The sequence below is a fragment of the Hermetia illucens genome, chromosome 5 (assembly GCF_905115235.1).
Source record: "Hermetia illucens chromosome 5, iHerIll2.2.curated.20191125, whole genome shotgun sequence".
Taxonomy (NCBI): domain Eukaryota; kingdom Metazoa; phylum Arthropoda; class Insecta; order Diptera; family Stratiomyidae; genus Hermetia; species Hermetia illucens.
Genome location: NC_051853.1, coordinates 109,862,412 through 109,870,511, shown reverse-complemented (window position 1 = coordinate 109,870,511; position 8,100 = coordinate 109,862,412).

The following is an 8,100-nucleotide window of genomic DNA, read 5'->3' as shown; positions in this document are numbered from 1 at the left end:
AATTTTGAAAAGGAGTGTATTGAGTGCTGCTTCCCGTTCATGTCGGTCAACCGGATATATTTCCCTGATCAACCAATGCCTGTGCGCAAGGCTAGGATGAATCACCTTAGAGTATTATGTCTGTTAATGAATTGCACTTGCCTCCTAACAGTGCAACCTCCGATCTCACGAGGCAGGTTCATCCGCACCACGCCAGAGTTAGGATCATACATTTGGGATTTCTCTTCGATTACTCAGACTAATAATATGAATAATACGAACTACGAAACTAACTGTACAGCCTGATTGCTGCAACTGCATCATAATGCACAAGCGGCTGTAGCGGCACAACCAGCACAGTAGAGAAGCAATCTCATCATTGATTTGAGATAGAAATCTTGGAGTTGCTGGAGACAAGTAGAACCTGGAACTGCCTGGTCTATGCCGTGGAAAAATTCTCAAAAATTTACCCTCCCTGGAATTCGTTCTGGCCCTCAGCGGAGATTTTAGTCTGGCGGTGAAGAAAAGCGAGTACTGAGCCCGAGGGCGGCATGTTATTGTTGATGCTACCACCTCCGCCCCTAGCAGCCTGGCAGCATATCACTATTGTGAATTTTATTTGATATTACACATGCGATGATCATCACTACAACAACCACTTACGGTTATTATGGAATATTATTCGCAGTTCGGATGTGCCTTCCCAATCTTGTGCTGGTAAAACTGAAAACATCAGTAACAGTAAAGAAATAGTCTCACCAATCCATCAGTTGAAAGTGAGCCCTGCAGTCTATCTTCCTCTTGTCTCGTTTTGTCAAAAGAATTCCCACGCATTTATTGTACACTACTGTTCTTCACAAGTAGACACCTCCTTCGTGTTTGCTTACGGTTTTACGCTCCTCAACATGGGGGTTATAGTTACGTTCACATCGTGGGTGCCGTGCTCCTTAGTTCGATAGAGATTCAGGTATGCATACACCTATTCGGTCAGTATAGACTGGTATCCTTGTCGATTATCACAGTGGAGCTTTGATTGCAGTCACAAGATCAATTTGTGTCTTAAAGAAACTGTATAGTTAGGCATAAATGATGGGAGCGCACGTTAAACCCCCCGGATGTAACTGTTCTTGCGCAAGGAGTTTACGATATACCTCTTTGCTAAGAGCATCAGTCCATATCTCTCCGCCGAAGACCAGAAGCCACTGCGATGAATGACGCAAATGACGTTCGAATGACTTTGCTAAAATCATAAGAATTGAAGCCAAGGTAAAGTCAAGTGTTTCTTCAAGAAACCTAAGGTTTAAGGACTAGATATAGCAGATTAACGGTCAGTTAAGATTTTATGGTTGAAAATCACATTCTACTTTTTAAATGCGTTTTTCTCGAAACTGCAACCGTGGTTACGTCTGCTCATTACAATGCCATTTACATTTTTCCTTTAAGCAAAAACTCCAACTGCATCCTTGTGGGCTGCTACTTTGACTTCTTGAAAAAAGATCCCCTTTGAATAGAGCGTCAATCCGATGTACTTAGGTTTTGACCCGATTATCGATTCGCCGATTATTATGGAACTCAGGGCCGGATTTCTCCTTTTGGTCCGAATGATTACTTGCTGAATGCGGCAAGTCTGCTTTGCGCCTGTTGAACAGTATGTCCGACAATAAGTGCCGCAATATTATCTGTGTAACCGACCAGTCGCGACGTTTCTAGCACGTCAAGTCTTAGCAGACTGTTGGAAGAAGCACTTCAGAGGAGCCCTGCGCTACACCTGGTGTTATCCCCGTTCTCCTCAGTCCCTTTGGCGTCTCATAGAGCACGGAGCGATTCCTCAGATAATCTCTCAATATCCGCAAAAGAAAGTTCGGGACCTGGAATATATTATCTAATGTGCCTACAATGCCTTTCCAGTTTGTAGAATTAAAGGCATTTCTGATATCAAGCGTTACGAGGACCACCATGAGTTGAGCTCACCGATTCTGTGTCTCCGCTTGACGAACTACATCTACGACCTGGCAAACAGCATCCATTATGGAATTCCCTGCTCCGAAAACAAAGTGCCTTGAGATAAATCTCTGGCAGCACGTACCGCTTCCCCAAATTCACTCTTGATGAGCTTTTGGAGCACTTACACGGCCGTGTCACACAAAGCCACCGGTATGCAAATGGGAGCTCAAAGTCACATATCAATTTGTTGATCAGCGCAAGGTAAGGAAAATGCCACCAGTTTGTTTACCTCTTCTCGATACCAATGGGTCCTGGCGAGTTCTAGTTTTTCATAGAGAGGCCTGCCACTTCCAACTCTTTTACAGAGAAAAACGAAGAATCCTCGGCACCTTCCACGTTGTTGTCATCACCCTTTACGGGGTGCGCAGGAATCAGTGCCCGTTAGTGGGGCTTTGTTTCTGTTTATTGCACTGCGGAGTATCCTTTTGGCTGTACTCCATCTTTGTGCTGGATGCCTTCTTCCGGTCGTTTAGATGTTTTGTCAAGCGGCGGAGTTTGCGACCCTGCTTTTGGAGCTCGGAAATATCCGTCGTCCACCAATACATTGAAGGTTTGCCACTTGTCGATGCCTTCTTAAGAATAGAAGCTCGCCAGCCCATCGTTATTATTATTATAAATTTACGGCATAGTCCTTTAAATTCAATTTCACTAGTAGATTGGAGACATTTCTTGCATTCTCAAATCCGTAAGGAGCGCCATTTAGAGTTCGTGGATAATCTAGATTTTACCCTTTAATGTTTACAGACTGGCTACTGGTCACTGACTGAGCGTGACGTTAATTGCTACAAGAGTACAGGAGCAGCACAGAATCATTCGTTTCATCTAATGAATAGCACCCAATCCACCTTGCGTGCAGCAGAAAAGGATAAACGTAGCAGCAATTTTTCAGAAGATTCTAATATTCGCAAATTCTTGAGCTGTTTCATTGCACAGGTCAAATATCATTTGGAAGGAAATAGGTGAAAGGAATGACATTTTTCGTAGTAATTACGTATAAGAATACGGAGGGTAAATGGAGGTTAAGGTTAAGGGGTTTAAGTTTGCCTCTTTCACCGATTTTTCTTCTAACCGGTAATGATAGTTGCTCCCAAGCTAGATAAATGTCCCACCTCTCCGGATAGCTCATTGTTTTAGAATGTTTTCAGAATTTCATTTGAACTTGGACTTTCTCTATGATAATTGTATGTTACTTGATAGATTTTTTAACTTTCCCAGATATTAGTCAACTGCATGTGAAGTAATTAAAACACCTCATGGCTCATTTGTACTGTCAACAAATCGTCTGAAATCAAATATGTGGCTCTTACTTCATCTCATTTACGTTGTTCATATTTTCACTTGACCTAAATGCCACTCTTGGACAAAGGCAACAGAACAAATTCGTCGCCAGCAGTATCAGAGCATTGCTTTGCAATTCCGTATCCGCCTCTTCGTACTCATCGCGTCGCCACAACAAACTCATCAAAATATCCGCTGCATATGTAAATGAGGATTAACAATGGAATGGTCATCTAGGTGAAATGTCTCCACCGCTTCAAGATGTAATCCAGTGAACCACGCGACCGCCGCGATATCTTGTTGACTCACGACGATTACTATCGTCAAGAAAAACGTACTCTTACCTGTAAACAAACGCTTCAGAACAATGCTGGTCAGGAGAATCGTTCGAGTACTATGTTCCCATATTCACACTCGCAGATTCCATCCACAGTACAGTTGAATCACCCCAAAGGAATCCCAAGTATGCTCGTTCGATCCTTTTAAACAACTTAACCGCAGAGTTCCGTTCGCGTAAAAGAATCAAAAGCACCACCCTCGTCTTCGACGTGGAATACCTGTTGGCTCAAGTAAGGCCGCGAGGTTTGCAGCTTTCCATGCCCGTTTCCCTCGGCGTTTTCTTTACACCTGAAGAAAGCTTGTCATTTAGAACTTGGTCATAAAAATGCCAACTTCTTTCAGAGAGACAAATGTCGCCATGAATAACAGATTAATTCTGCGGTTTGTACAATTGTTCTGAATTACAGGCCAGACCAGTGGAGTTGCTGTTGTTAAGCAAAACGAACAACTTTGGAAAGAACCTTCGATGGCATGTTAAATTTGAAAAAGTCACGTGATTGTCTAGCTGTCTAGCCGTTTGCCTTTCTTTTCACTGGCCTGTCCGACCAGATCAGAGCCGCGCAACATGATAGGCATTTTCAATGTTTCCCACAGCGGCTGAGTCATAAAATCAGATCTTCCGATTAAGCAATTTAACTTAGACCAGATCCTCTGTCAAGTGTCGTTCCCTCTGGTCATACATCACATCTTTGGCTTTCCTTTTGGCGGAGTCCTCGCACACACATGCTCCTAAATGGGGGAAACTCCCTGCAGCTCCTCACTCTGGCTGCAAATGATTTTCCCCCATGATGAACTTCATCTGATTATTGGAAAACTCACTTTCATATCAGTTTGCACGTGGTTGCATTCAAAAGTTCATTCTCAGATTCCTCCAGGCAGGAAAAATGCACCAAACCCTACTTAATTGAAATGGTACCCCCGGAAAGAAATCGGTTCCACGCGTGACCGGGTGAGGATTTTATAGCTTAACCATTGATCGCGGTTGGATGGAGGAAGTCGAAGGTCGTATAGTGCTAGTTGTATAAAATACTTAACACGTTCCAACCTAAACATCGGCGGCATTTTTGATTTTCCAATGATTTGGAATTAATGTTCGGATTCCATGTCACAAGTGCCGCCCGGGCGGTGCAGGTGGTGATGCCGCGACACGCTAAGCAGATTCACTGCGCACTGACTAATGGCCGCCCGCTTTCCTCAGACTCCCCTTCCGGCCACTATTGGCCCAGCAGTTGGGAAGGTATGAGCAGGGTACCAACGTGGATTATTCAGTGGTTAAAGATGAGAAAACAGCGAGAAGGTTGTGTGAATGGAAACCAACATTAAAGTGGTCGTCGCACTGCGGCGAGAATGGACCCTGACTATAAGTTTCGGCATTTCCGGAATTTTTACCAATGGAATTTTGTTCGCATGTGCATTTCATTACGGCCATAATAATTGCAGAGTTTCTGGTTTTCATGAGTCGTTGTGTAACATTGCTAATAGGTTAGGTGAAATGCTTTGCTTTCCCTTGGTGTAGATCTGCTTATGCACGTCTATCGCAAAAGGGATTTACCCCTTTCCTATTCGCATTAAGGGTACCATGTTCATCAGAGTAATGTAAAGGATGCACGGCAGCATCTGCATATTGTTTGTTATTCAGTTCAGATAAATATAATTGTTTTATGAGGTATGTTATTTTCAGCCTCTGAAAGTTAACCAAAGAGCTTAGGTAAAAATTAGAAACTTTCCTTTATAGAGTGCCTGATAACACTTGAACTGGAAAGTCCAACCATTTTTTCCCATATATAATATTATTTTTTGAATCAGCCTAAAGGGCCTAACAATAAGTTACGAAACTTTACAGTATTATTCTAAACACTACTCCTCGACAATGTTCGGAGTGAGATTCGTAGTCAAAGAAGTCACTTCGTAGATATTGATCGAAACCAAAGACTGTTTTCGCTTTTGGAGCACCACTGGATAATACAATTGTTTTGCAGTTCTCCACAGTGAATACTCAAATGGTTTTGTTCGATCCAGGTTTATAACATTATTCATAACATGTTAAGCTTTCCTGTTGATAAAATTTAATTAACCTTTTATCCTTTTTAGTTGTTCGAAATTAGTATATTTACTGCGCACTCCGCCCCCAGTTGAAACGTAGGGGTTTCGAAGAGAGAACCCGCGGCGAGGCTACTCAACTGCGGTTGACTGGCGGACGTCAAAACCAACGCAGCTCTTTCGTTTCCTTCCAGTGCCGTCTACTTCCTAGAAGAAAGGCTTTAGCCTGTCCAAGGAGATCTTTTTGGGCTTGCTACCGGCATCCAGGCTGAACGAGTGCACCGTATAGGGGTCCCCATATGGTGGCTACAGCGGCCTCCGAGTGGCATTAGTTCTCGTCACGACGTGGGTACAAACTTCAAGTTCCCCACGGGTGTGGACGAGCGGCTGCACCTAGCGAGATGGCGGAGGTGGCTTTACTTTACGAACCAGTTCAGGACCAGGAGTCGTAGGTTCTTCCCGAACACCAACTTAGCAGGCCTGGCAGTAAACTCTTTGCAGACGGCTGTCCGGAGGACAACCCGAAGAAGAAGTGCGTCATCCTTCTTGGCCACCGCGATTTCAGAACATTCGACTGCGGCTGTGATTTTGATCCCGAAGAACCGGGACAAAGCGTCAGTGACGAAGTTTTCTTTACCAGGCACATGGTAAATGTCCGATGTGAACTGGCTGATGTAGGTTAAGTGCGGAAGTTGGCGAGGGGATGCTTTGTCGGGATTTTGGCGTAAGGCAAAATTCAGAGGCTTACGGTTCGTGAACAGGGGGATTGGCATGCTTTGAAGGAAATATCGCCTACTACCCAGATACCCGGCTAATAATTCACGATCAAAGGCGCTGTAATTTCGTTGAGCGAGAATCAACTGTTTTAATAAAAATCCCAATGGTTGCCAGCCGTGATTCTCCCTTTGGTGAAGAGCTCTGCCTAGTGAAGTGTGTGAAGCATCGACAAATACGGTTGCATTTTGTTGAGGGGATACCAAAATCCTTGGTGGTTTCAAACACTTAGCTGGTTTCTGGAGGCCATTCTTAGTCTTAGGACCAAATAGGAAGGCGTTAAATAACACCTGGTGGTGAGGTGCTCAAGAACCTTTTAACGCCTTTGTCCGTCTTTGGCAGCGGAAAGCTCGCGATCACTTACACCTTGTCTGAGTCGAGTTGAATGCCGTCCGGGGGAATGGAATGTCCTAGAAATTTCGCCTGCCGTTGGAGAAATTTGCATTTGTGAGCGATTTTGAATGAGTCGTTGAAATACACTCGAGATGTGCCAAATGCTCAGACTCGATGGAAGAAGCGACCACAACGTTATCGAAGTAGATGAAATAAAAATCCAAATTTGGTAGTGCAGAGTCGATGAATCTCTGGAATATTTGTGTCGTATTGCACAGGCCAAAAGTCATCCATGTGAGCTCGAATGGTCCAAAAGATGTGTAGATTTCTGTCTTTGGAATGTTTTCGGGAGCTACAGGGATTTGATGATAGGTCTTGGCGAGATCCAAGGTCGAGAAAATAAGACAGTTTGCTGAATAATGCGCTAAGTCTTGGATGAGAGGAAGTGGGTACCAGTCAGGAATCGTCTGAGCATTCAGGCGTCTATAATCTCCACAAGGTCGCCATTCGCCACTGAGCTTGGGGACCAAATGGAACGGAGCTTAAGTAGTTGTTCAAACTCCTTCCGCGCAAAAACGAGCTTCTAGGTTGCTAGAGGACGCACCTTTGAGATGCCAGTTGTGCAGTAGTGGTGTGTCTCAAAAACGATAGAAAGAGTGTTGTTGTTAAAGCATGTTCTAATTTTGCGGCTTGTGTATCAGTCGCGGCCAGCACCTCAAGAGAACCGCCGTCGGCATACGCTAAGATAAGCTTAGGCAGTCACTGAAGTCACAAGGACTTAAGGAGCTGCGCACCGACCTTGCTCTCACCCTGTTGCTTCATTTCCCGAAGCGGATGGCTGAGTGTGCGATCACTAAGTGGACAGCACATCCGCGATGAGCGCAACGGATTGCCCATCCAGGCCGATTAGTACGTGATTGAATTTAGCGGCGTCCGTCAACATTCTGGCAACACCTACACTGAAAGCGAGCTGAGTAGAGACCGGAGCTGAAACTGCATTTTCCAAAAACTTCACGTTCGCTCTTACAGAGAGGGCGCTTTTGTTGTATATGCATTAAATACAATTGCATAGTAAATATTGTATTGGAAAAGTATGGTTGTTGTAACGGTGAATGAAATGACGGGTCGCCTTCTTTCTTGTTCCTTTTCTTCTTCATTGACGATAGGTTGATGTCAACGTCGAGTTGCTTCTTGAGTTCCTTCATGATTTTTCTGCTCGCATATTTACTGTTGAAAGGCCTTTTCTGATTATTAACAGCCGACTTCCCCGATTTGTAGTTCTGATCTCCTTTCTCGCCTGACGATGCATTCCGTTTAAAGCAAACTGAGCATATGCACGTTGAAAAACGGCAA